The 12,352-nt window shown below is 39.1% G+C and overlaps 1 long non-coding RNA gene across 2 annotated transcripts; it reads left to right on the top strand.

The window, feature by feature from the left end:
• The first annotated feature begins 6,948 nt into the window (after positions 1–6,948).
• LOC128620520 (uncharacterized) lies at positions 6,949–11,559 on the top strand. 2 transcript variants are annotated; one of them, XR_008388161.1, is made up of 6 exons: positions 6,949–7,602; positions 7,781–7,804; positions 9,482–9,677; positions 9,898–10,214; positions 10,305–10,336; positions 10,952–11,559. It is a non-coding gene; the product is annotated as an uncharacterized LOC128620520 (long non-coding RNA). The 2 variants fall into 2 exon arrangements; XR_008388160.1 differs by having other exon boundaries at positions 9,482–10,214.
• Positions 11,560–12,352: the final 793 nt, after the last annotated feature.

The following is a 12,352-nucleotide window of genomic DNA, read 5'->3' as shown; positions in this document are numbered from 1 at the left end:
ACAAAAGCCTTTCAGAGAACAATCTGTGTTCATTTCTACAAAATTAACTTTATTCAAAATGTATTTGCGCATGCACCAGGAGGTTGCTCATGTGAGCCACGACTGGCAAGAGAGAACAGAACTGTGCAAAATGAACCTGTAATCTGATTACTTACAGATTACAGTTACCAGTTGTTGCTGTTTTTTTGTATCCTGATAACGCAGTGCTGTTACGTGTATTCTGTTACTCCCCAAACCTAGTTGAATCAGTATTAAAAATCACCAAGCTAAATCTTTAAATATTCTCATATGTGATCCATACATCTTCTTAGCATAAATACAAAATAAAAGAAAACCACAAAAACTGTGTGATGTGAATTTTTAGCTCGAGTCGCTGCTTTGAGCCTGTTGCACTCTACAGATGGCCTATTTTTCAGAGCCAAGGCTGGTTAATGCTCCTGTGGCAAGGCTGTGGAGCAGTAAACAGCCCCTTTACCAAGAGCCCCAGCGGCTTTCCTAAATCAAATGATCCACTTACGGCCTCCCTGGTTCGTACCCTCTGCCTCCCCCAGAGCCGTGCAGCTCTCCGCTGTCATTCTCCCACTGTGCTGTTTTATACCTATGGTACATGACCTTTCCAGCTCATTCTTGTCTCTCTGTGTACAAGATAATCTCTGGTTCCTTTTTTATTTATTTTTCTTTTAATACTGCAAGCCTAATTAAAATAGGAAACAAAACTGTAGCTGGGCAATGTGCTAGCTAGACACCCTGCTAGTGTGATGTAATGCTCAGTTGAATGTAGCATAATTAAACATTATGACAATCATATAACTCCAATATTATTAACTCAATTTTACTTTTCCAATACCTTTACCTGGAAGTATACTGTTTCCAGAAAGCAGCCATGGAGTTTCAAGGGTTCTTTGGACAGTTCTTAGCACAGTTTTTGATATCCTGGTCAAGGGGCAATCTAGAGTCACCCATCTACCAAAAAACATGGTTTTGGGTGGTGGGAGGAACCCAAAGAGCCTGGAGAAAACCCATATATTTATGATTAATGACATACGATTGGACTAAAGACTGATTTTCTTCATTCTTTATTCTTAATTCTTTTCAATTTTCTTTAATCGCAGGTCTACCATTAGAGGATCTTCATCGTATAATCTAACATGGAGAACACACATTATCACACAATCTTTTATAAACAGTATAAAACTGGATGAAGTCACAATCAAAGCCATCCATGTTCTTTTCAGCACTTATCTCTCTGGCCTGTTGCTAACACATGCTTTTACTTCTAGTCCTTTGTTGTTTTAGGGATGTACAAAAGATGTAAAGATAATATTTTTTGTCAGAAAGTTCTAATTAAATAAAGACATTTATAACACTTTGTTTTTTCCATGCTTGGGACTGTTTGGTCCAAGAGCTGAGTGTGATTGGTGAGGTCTGAAAGCTGTTTTCAAGTGGTCAAGTGAACCAATCCCTGTGCTCTTGAAAATGGTGGGCTAGGGTACACGTCAACCAATTTTTTTACATCTTATTGAGCGAGCCGGTGTTAAGATGCTAAGATGTTAAGAGGAAGAAACCTTGAGAGGAACCAGTCTCAGAAAGAAACCCATCCTCATCTGGGTAACAACAGGTTTACCTTGTCACATACTTTCTGTTTCAAGTTTAGTGATGACGGGCGAAAGGTTATTAAAGTCAGTGGAGGAGATGGAGTGTTTCCTGCTGGCCTGCATGGCTAAAATACTTCTTATATGAGAATGGCTCCTCGTTTGCAGGTCTTCCTGTACAATGACATGCTATTCATCTAAAACACACTGGTCTTTACCACATGAGTGTTTGTGCCAAAAAAACAAAAACAAACAGCCAACATATGAACCTAGATCTGCAAGCACAAAAGCGACATGGAACGGTGGAATCGATTGACGGTTCAGAAGGAAATCCTCGATTTTGAGTCTCGCCCCTTAAATGTGCCCAGAATCAGTCCTGTGCAGACTCAAGTGATCATAACAAGTGTGAAAATATCCTTGAAGTAAACTAGCATGTTGTCTTTTCTACTATATAATCTTCATCTACCGGTGAATGCCTATAAATAAATGCGTTCAAATAATTTAATAAATTCAAATAAATTGAGAGTGATTAGGTCAGAATGACACAGGTGGGGAATGGTGAAACTGAAGGTCCTCTAGGAAGGAAAGGGAAATGATGAAATTACACCTTAGAGGCCATATTTAAGGCCTTGGTGCCGGCTGGCAATTCTCACAGTATCCGTCTCATTAGTTTGGTCTCCATGCTCCAGTTGCCACAGTAACACGGATTCATTTTGACAGCAAAAGTTTTAGGAGTTCTTTCTCCAGCTCTTGGCTTCTTTGCTTTGTTTGCTTACTCTCGTTCTAATCTGTTCTGTCTGGAACGTTTTCCTAATTCCTTTCTCAACATCCACATATCCATTCATCCATCCTTCCATCTATCCATCCATCCATCTAATTTTATCTTTCTGTCGCATCCCGCCTCTCCATATTCAAGGTCACAGCTCTTGATTGCCTAGCAACTAATCGAACAGGGGGAATCAAGTTGTAATCTGCACTCCTCCTCGTCCTCCTCGTCCTCCTCCTCCTGGAGCATGACCTTTGTTTCATTCTTTTCAGACATCAATTCACACATGCGCTCAGGTAAATGGTGAGAGTTTGCTAGTGTTTCCATTGCTGAGGTTATTATCTCTATAAATGTTGCTGTGAAGCACTGAGACTCATGAGAAATCAGAATATTCTAGAAATCTATACAATCGGTGGTGTGCAGATCCCTCAGCATGCGGTGCATTGTACCATGTTGACAGCTTAATCAAGGTCCATACTAGTTAATGTGTAAACATGGAGCCACATACAAACTGTTTGGCTTTAATAGCTTCCAGGGCATCATAACTCTTAGACTGAACATGATAATGAGCAGAGTTATTTGTATGCCACTGTCTCACCTCTTAGCCTGCTTTTGCTGACTTGTATTGCACTTGTTTTGGACAGTTTATCATCTACACCGCTGTCTGCTATAAGCAAGGAATAAATCATGTCTGGCGGTTGATGGTCTTTTTTGTCTCCAGCCTGAAACCCAATCTGTTGACTGCCCATCGCAGACTGCTCCAGCCATTCAAACCCACCGTGGATCCTCAGGTGTTCCATGCTGTGTCTTTCTCCAACCATCTGCAAGATGAACACAAGACTGACATTGATGTTGAATCATGCAGCACGTCATCTGCCGAGGTTTGGTCATTGTCCAGGCTTGGATAACCTGGTCCAGAGGTTATTCTTCTTGAGGACTGTTTTTTGGACCAGTTTTATCGCCATTCAAGGTGACTGTGGAATCTTGGCCTGTTGAGGGATATTTGTTTTTATATTGAGTCATATTCAAGCAAGCAGCTGTCTGCTTTTCATTTCTTTTCATTCCACCACAGGGAATAGCATTTTATTAGCGATTCTTTGGATGTTCACACCAGACAGTTGGTGATGACAGCAACAATGGTGTGGAGATGAAGTCTAGATATGTGATTATGAGGCCAGAGCTTCCTAAATTATCCAAAACAGTGGTGAAATTAGCTGAGCACCAACATAATTTGGGAGGGAAAGTAGTGCATTGGTGTTGATTGGCTCCACTGTTATGGCTGGTGTTGCAAAGTTCTCCCCAGTCTCCCTCAATTAGCTCTTTGCCTAGGAGGCCTGTCAATCCCCATCTGCTCCTGTGCCTGTCAGTGGCTCTCATCCACTGAGTGGGCAGAAAATCAAGAGAGAGAGAAAAAAAAAAAGAGTGAGAGATCTCTGTTTGGAGCTACTGTGGCAGAAAACAAACATGGCTGAATTAGCAGTGTTTCCAAACTTACACTGTGGGGATCATTTTAGACTGATCCAGGAGGGCATATTGTGTGGTTTATGACGGGAAACCTTTTTACCCCTCATTCATCATCAAGCACCTCTTTTATCAATCCAAACTCAAACCTTTTTTTTTTTTTTTTTTCCCAAAAAAATCCATGAAAGACTTTGAGATGCAGTCCCAGTCATTATAACCTCGGGCTCCTACTTGAAGCTGCTGCCAATAGGCTGCTGTTTCATCCAATTTCTTGTGGTGAATTATTCTTGATAAGTTTCATTCAGAGACAGACATTGTTGCTGAATCTACTGAGTGCTTGCTATCTCCATCTGCAAGAGCCATATGGGAAGAGAATGATGAAATAATACATCAGTGCCAACATTTAAGGCCTTGGTACTGGCGGACAATCCGCTATTATTTGTCCTCCGGGTTGCCATGGATACTTAGATTCATGCTGATGGCCAAAAAAAGTGGTACAAAAAAAAAAAGGGTCTCCTGCTGTGTGACATACTGTACAGTACATACTGTACTCACAAAGTTTTTCAATTTACAAGCTAGTCAAGCACCAATGGTGTTTGTCTGGATTCATTTTTATTTGTCATTTATCTTTTTCTATCAGTATTTCAGTTAGCCTTCATGTCTTTCTTGCTTCCTCTTTCCGTTTATCTTTCAATGGATGCCTCTGATTACTCCGAGAGGTGGATATCATAGGTCAGGTTATGCTTTTGTACTGACTTATAATACTGCAAAGCGAAGATGGAAGAATAAAAATGTGGCATGGTGATCTGAAAGGGGCTAGTTTCAGGTTACCACTAGACAAGACAACACAAAGTCTAAAAAGGAAGGCAGACTAGCAATTTGCAGAGTTATTTATGCTAAAGTTTCTAATTACTTGCCACTCTGGTTATATTTCACAACCAGGCTTAGTCTTTGTGCAAGCTGTAATTACGCCTCACTGGATGAGCCATGAAATTGGGCCGCTGAGACCCACAAGTGGTCAACAAGTGTGTTAAATGCACCAATGCTAATTTTCTCTAAATGAAACGCACACCACTTTTAACAATGCATTTCTGTTAATGCATTCATCTTCAGTAAGTGCTTTTTCCTGGTCAGGATCACGGTGGTTTCAGTCTTCATAAAAATCACATTTTTTAAATCCTTCTTTGGTCTTGAGTTCACGTCACGTGCTTTTGTTTGTTATGGCCAAGTGTGTTTGTTTTGGTCCTGTCTAGTCATGTCTGCATCTTATCATTGGTTTGGTATCCTAATGTGGCCAGAAAGTGATTTGTGATCAACAGCCTTGACAGTGCAATGGTACCAGAATCTTTCTGGTTTGGGGCTTCTTATTATTTTTACGTCCTTGTAATAAATTCATGATAATCTGGCTTGGCATAAGATATGTTTAGCAGTCATGGAAATGAAGTGATTTGAACATGCTCTCCATAGCCATTAACATCTCTTCTGAGCAGCACTAATCTGCAGCACTAAGTCTCTAATCCTGGGATTGGCCCAGAGGGACATGGTTCACTGCTTGGCTAAGACATAGGGCCCGGTATTCTTAGCTGTTTGCACCCACTTTCAGGCATAGTTCTGTTGCATTCCACATGAAAAATCATGTACGAAACTGGAGTATGACCCTAAGCTTGCAATTTAAATTTAAATGTGGTATGATGCATGCATTTGATGGAGGATCATCCAAAAATTGACTCTTCAATCTGTAAAGCTTTGGGCAATTAGTGTTGGTCAGTTTTGCATGCATATAACTGTTGTTGTCATTATCCAGTGTTGGCAGCATGGCAAGACAAATATGGAGGATAGCAACAGAAGTAAAGATATTCAGTGCAAGGATAGAGAAATTGGTCATTTACTCGAATCAATTCAAGCGAAACTAAAATGAAGCTACCAAGCCAAGTGATGTTCAAAACAATGGCTCAAGAAACTGCATTCTCGTTAAATACAGATATAGATCTGATGCGATTATGAATGTGAACTGTTAAGATCAAATTAGGGAATTGCAATGAAGATTATATTGTGAGCATAGCCATAGACCCTAAAAGGTGAGACAATGAGAAAACCACTTGATCCTGTTTGGACGTAGTTTCACCTTTAATGATTGAGAGGCTCCAACCTTAATGAAGGACATGACCTCTTGAGTACAGTAACTGCTGGATATCTGCTAGCATGTCAATATTAGAATCGAATCTAATTTCATCAAGAACAAAAACAACTGCAGCAGCCTGGACAGCTTTGTCAGCCCACCCCATGGAAAACCAGCCAGCTTATATCAGTGTGTATGAGTGACTCATCGGGCAGTCAGTTGTTTCCATCAGATATTTGTTGTGGGCATCGAGCTCTGTGGAGGTGTTCTCTCAGCCATTTCTGACATGTTTAGACCTGAAGCTCTTCTAACGCTTTTGGTAAATCTCTTTGGCTGTGTCTCTTCTCCCCCTCAAACCCATCTCTACCTCATCCTCCCACAGTTATAAATAAATCCCCGCCGCATTACCATCCTTGTCAGAGTAAAGCAGCAGCCTTCACTGCGTGTTCAAACGACTGCCAGATCACTGCGGAAGCCTGCCTGAAGATCCAGAATCCACTGAGGGAATGAATGCTTTTGCTTTTTACAGCACAGTTCACCAAAGCCATTATCCACAAGTCAGATGAAAACCAACAAACTAAAGCTGGGGTTTGATTGTGCAAGAATGAGAGCTGTTAAAAAAAAAAATCTGAATAAAATTACACCTCCATTTTGTTTGGAGACAAACTATTCTGGCAGAACTTTACAATTTTTCTCACATTTTAACTAAAACATGCTATTTATGAGCTCTAGGCATGAAGGTTGTGAGCTGAAACACTTTACTACTTAAAATAAATGTTTACTGACATATTACATGTTAATAATGGGTTTTAGTTATCTTATATTTGGTTTGTTGCAATCTTGTTATAGAAAATACTAGATGCATACTAGATATGGCGGCTGTGGATCAGGTGGTAGAGCGGGTTGTCCACTAATCGTAGGGTTGGCGGTTCGATTCGCGGCCCACGTGACTCCACGTGCCGAAGTGTCCTTGGGCAAGACATTGAACCCCAAGTTGCTCCCGATGGCAAGTTAGCGCCTTGCATAGCAGCTCTGCTACCATTGGTGTGTGTGAATGGGTGAATGAGAACCAGTGTAAAGCGCTTTGGATAAAAGCGCTATATAAGTGCAGACCATTTACATTTGACAATATTCAAGATATTTTCACTTGCTAAGATATTTTTTGCAGTGCAAGACTAGATTCTGAGGCAGTGAGGCAGTGTTAAGGTTGGGTTGTGGTCGTTTGTAGGCAGTGTTAAGGTTGTTCGTAGGGAGTGGTAACTTTGAAATACATGTTTCTCAGGAAGTGGGACCAAGCTGCTAATTTGGTGCACAGGATCTGTAAGTACGGTATAACCAGTTTGACTACTTTTTTCTTTTTTTAAAATACTGTTCCTATTTTGGTATTGTACTGTCCTGTGTTTTTAGCACACGTCTGCACGAGCACTTTATGTAGAATGTTTGTAGATCTTATTTAGTTCCATGTTGTCTAATGTTCTGTTTTATGTAGCACAATGGTCCTACAGGAACGTTGTTTCATTTCACTGTGTACTGTACCAAATGTATATGGTTGAAATGACAACAAAACCACTTGAACTTGTTTTGTGACCAGAGCCCTCCTGCTATAAAAGCTTCTTGCTTTCTCTTTTGCTCAGAAACAGCAGTGACGACCAACAGAACAAAAGGTATATTTGATCAAGTATACTTTAAACCTATTTAATTAAGGCATAGTTTTATTACAGTATTATTGTTTTGGATTTGTTGGGCTGTTTTTATTATGTATTGTAATATATTTTGTAATGAGATGTTAGCGTTTCATGTATTTAACAGTAACTGACAGAATATTTTTTAAATATTTTACAGTGTCGGTGTTGAGCATTAATAATGGTGAGTGTCTATATACTAATGTAGGAAGAAAAACTTTTTCAGGAATTGGGGTTGTGTATATATATATACACACACACACAACCCCAATTCTGAAAAAAGTTTGGACAGTATGGAGAAATGCTAATAAAAACAAAGAGCAGTGATTTGAAAATGTATTTTGAAATGGATTTACATTTACATTTATTCATTTAGCAGATGCTTTTATCCAAAGCAACTTATAAATGAGAAATTTGTATGTATTTGACGTTTTAGCTAATCAACTGCATAGTTTTTTGAAGATAAATGTTTATTTAGAAATTGATGCATGCAAAGAAAAAGTTGGGACAGGGGCAATTTAGGATAATAGCGTGTGAGAAGTTGAAATAAGAAGGTGATGTGAAACAGGTGAGGCAGTCGTCTAATCATAGTATATAAGGAGCCTCCAAAAAAGGCCTAGTCCTTCAGGAGCAAGGATGGGTCGAGGCTCACCGATCCGCCAACAATTTCCAAAGACAAATCGGTAGGATTTTGGGCATTTCACCTTCTACAGTGCACAATATAATTAAAACATTCAAGGAATCCGGTCAAATGTCTCTGTGTAAAGGGCGAGGCCGAAAACCTCTTCTGAATGCGCATGATCTCCGATCCCTCAGACGTCACTGTCTTAAAAACAGTCATGAGCCTGTAATGGAGATCCTGACATGGGCTCGGGAATACTTTGGTAAACATTTGTTCATCAAAACACCATTCACTGCTTTACTATGCAAAGCAGAAGCCGTACATCAACACAGTCCAGAAGCTCCACCCACTTCTCTGGGCTCGGTCTCATCTGAGATGGACAGTAGCACAGTGGAATCGTGTTTTGTGGTCCGACAAGTGAACATTTCAAATAGTTTTTGGACAAAACAGCCGTCGTGTTCTCCGGGCCAAAGAGGAAAAGGACCGTCCAAGCTGTTATCAGTGTCAGGTCCAAAAGCCAGCGTCTGTCATGGTATGGGGGCGTGTCAGTGCCCATGGTATGGGGGTGTGTCAGTGTCCATGGCATGGGTAACTCACACATCTGTGAGGGCAGCATTAATGCAGAAAGATATGTACACATTTTGGAGCAACATATGCTGCCATCCAGAGCAGGACAACGCCACACCACATTCTGCCCGGATTACAAGCGCATAGTTGCATAAGCAGAGTGCGGGTGCGAGCATTGCCTGCTGCAGTACTGACCTGTCTCCGAATTGAGAATGTGTGGTGCATTATGAAGCCTAAAATAATGCAACGAAGGCCCTGTACAGTTGTGCAGCTGAAGAAATGCATACTGGATGATTGGCGTGCATTTCTGCTTGCTAAACTTAACCAAATGGAGTCTTCACTCAGCGTCCAAACCCTTAATAAGTGTTATTAAAAGAAAATGTGATGTACAGTGAGAAAAAGTCGACTGTCCCAACTTTTTTATTTAAATCATCAGATTTGAAATGTGTATATTTTCCAAAATAAATTAAATTCATAAAGTAAAACACCAAATAATGTGTTAATAATGTGATTTCAATATAGTACAGGGTGAATTGAATTTTCAAATGAATTGGAATTGGGGTTGTGTATAAATAAATAAATAAATAAATATATCATACTATATGTATGGTGTTTTATTTGTCTTTTCTGGTGTTTTTGTTTGTTTTGTTGTTTTTTTTTGTGTGTGTGTAGGCATCATCATGGGACACCTGGATGATTGGATGCGGATATAATCCGAAGGGCTTCAGTATTGTCAAACACTTTGATGATGAATACAATGGAAATTCAGACCTTGGAGACCTCTTTACTGTGGAATGTGGAACATGGTACAGAACGATCTTTCATGCTGGAGTGTGCTGTGATGAAGATGAGATAATTCATTTCACACGTAAAACTTTTTTTTTTTTTTATAATTGTACAGTATATTAACATAGAGAAACTCACAGTATAACTAAACAAATAGAAATATCAGTTTCTGTATCACAGTGATGCCATTATCTGTAATAGTATAATTAATCCTAAGCACTGTATTTATTGGGATTTTTCTATTTCCTTATTACAGGAAACCAGTACAGTATACTGAAATGTTTTTCCTTTCCCCCCACTAGAATCAAATTCTCGATCAAGTGGCTCTGTATCAAGTTCCTCTGGAACTGTAAGCAATCTGTGTAGCTCATCTACCAGCTCTTCCAGCTACTCTTCTAGTTCTTCTATCAGTCCATCTTCCAGTTCTTGTCCAGGGATTGTAAGCAAAGTGAATGTGAATGGGTTTTCTGGAGGATTTAAATTTGCAATTTATAGGAAGAATGGTGGAATCCCTGTATCATTTAGACAGAACGTTAAAAAGGCAATGAGGAAAAATCCACAATATGATCTTCTTACATACAACTGTATTCATTTCGCCATGGAGCTTCTTAGTGTACAGGTAATACTGTATATCGTAATATCTGTACTGTATAATTTTTAAAAGTATAAGTATTACTTACGTGATCTTCATGCTTATGTTTCTTTACAGGGAAAGGAGGATCCTTAAACAGTTTCATCTTTGTAAGTATGATGTCAAGTGATTTTATTGTTGTCTCATCCATATACTCATACATAGTGGGATCATTATGCAGCGCAGCACATAATACACAGTTACCTAATACATGAGAGTACTGTTCCATATCTCACAGGTTACTATCCAGGAACTAACCATCAATGAACAAGTAGCTCTTCATCAGCACGTGTCTAGCTATTCCAACAGCTTATTGTCTAAAATGTAAATGTCGACATGAGTTTTTATTAGGTCTGCTCAGGGTCAGTGTGATGATTTTATTTAGCCAGTCAATGTATAAAGAGAAATGGACAACAATAACCTGTGATTATAAATAATTTTATTACCAGTATTTACATTACACATGTACAGTAACTGTATAGAAATACAAAAATTCTAAAAATGAATAGTTTCCATTTTAATATCTGATTAGATGAGGCACGTTTGAAGCTGTTGTACTGTAAAATCTTCGATACACACACACACACACACACACACACACACACACACACACACACACACACACCTGTGACCACGTTGCAATAATTATATTTTGTATTCATGTGCCAGGTTTTGAAGCAGTAATCCTAATCATTAAGCTATTGTTTGCCTGTTATGTTGCTTAGCAGATAAAAAGCTTCATGGAAGACGTTGCTGTTGGACAGACAGACAAGCCTCTGATGATGGAAGAAGTAGATTTCATTCTGTTTTATATTTAATTGATTTTCTTCAACAATACTGTACTTTACTCTGATGTTAAAAAAAAAAAAATGTTCTTCACTCGAGAAAAGTTTTAATGTCTGATTAGACCAAAACAAGGGTGTTAATACAATTTTATTAGAAAACTCTAGTATGTATAGCTGTTTGTTTTAGTCTGTACTGTCTGTAGATTATGAATTGGGAGTTATTGTTAATTAATTACCGTAGTTAAGAACCAGATGATTATTCAGTTTTGTTCAGTCAAGATTGAGTAACAAGTCAGCTCATTTTTAGCTCATTTCTGTGACTCTTAATTAAAAATCTAAATCAACAATCCATGTTCAATTCCATGTAAAAATCAATGTAAGAGCCATTGATCAATAAATAAAAATGTTTTAAAAATCAATGGCAACTTGTAATTCCCTGCCTACAACTATACAAAAAAAAACAACAACACCAAAAGCACCTCCAGCTTGAGATTTCAACTCGTTAACTTGGGGTAGTCTTTTCAAGTTTCAGCTTCTTCCTCATTTAGAGAGAGAAGTCAAAACAATATGGCCACTAACACTGTGAACAGTATAAAATCTTCCTTCTCTACCTTTAAATGACTTTATAGCAGTATTGATTGTAGATCAGTTAATATACAGACACAGTACTTGGTCAGATCTATAACATTGACCATTTTTTTCCTATTACCAATCACTGAACACCATTGTTTCCAATTACCAATCACTGATCACCAGTGTTCCCAATGACCAATCACTGATCACCAATGTCCCCAATGGCCAATCACTGATCACCAATGCCCTTAATGACCAATCACTGATCACCAATGTCCCCAATGGCCAATCACTGATCACCAATGCCCTTAATGGCCAATCACTGATCACCAATGTCCCCAATGGCCAATCACTGATCACCAATGTCCCCAATGGCTAATCACTGATCACCAATGTCCCCAATGGCCAATCATTGATCACCAATGTCCCCAGTAGCCAATCACTGATCACCAATGTCCTCAATGGCCAATCACTGATCACCATTGTTTCCAATTACCAATCACTGATCACCAGTGTTCCCAACGACCAATCACTGATCAACAATGTCCCCAATGGCCAATCACTGATCACCATTTTTTTTTCCAATGACCAATCACTGATCACCAATGTTCGTCAATAGTGAAATGTTTTATAATGTGTTGACCCTAGTCGCCGATTGTTCGTGTTTAAAAACCCTACAACTTCCATGGCAAGACAAACAGTTGTGTTATATGAACGGTACCACAACCCGACGTCTATGAAAGTCGTAGTGTGTAGACGCCGTTAGGA

This window comes from Ictalurus furcatus, chromosome 16 (assembly GCF_023375685.1).
Source record: "Ictalurus furcatus strain D&B chromosome 16, Billie_1.0, whole genome shotgun sequence".
Taxonomy (NCBI): domain Eukaryota; kingdom Metazoa; phylum Chordata; class Actinopteri; order Siluriformes; family Ictaluridae; genus Ictalurus; species Ictalurus furcatus.
Note: the sequence above shows the minus strand (reverse complement) of the source record. Positions and strands in the feature narration are given on the sequence as shown.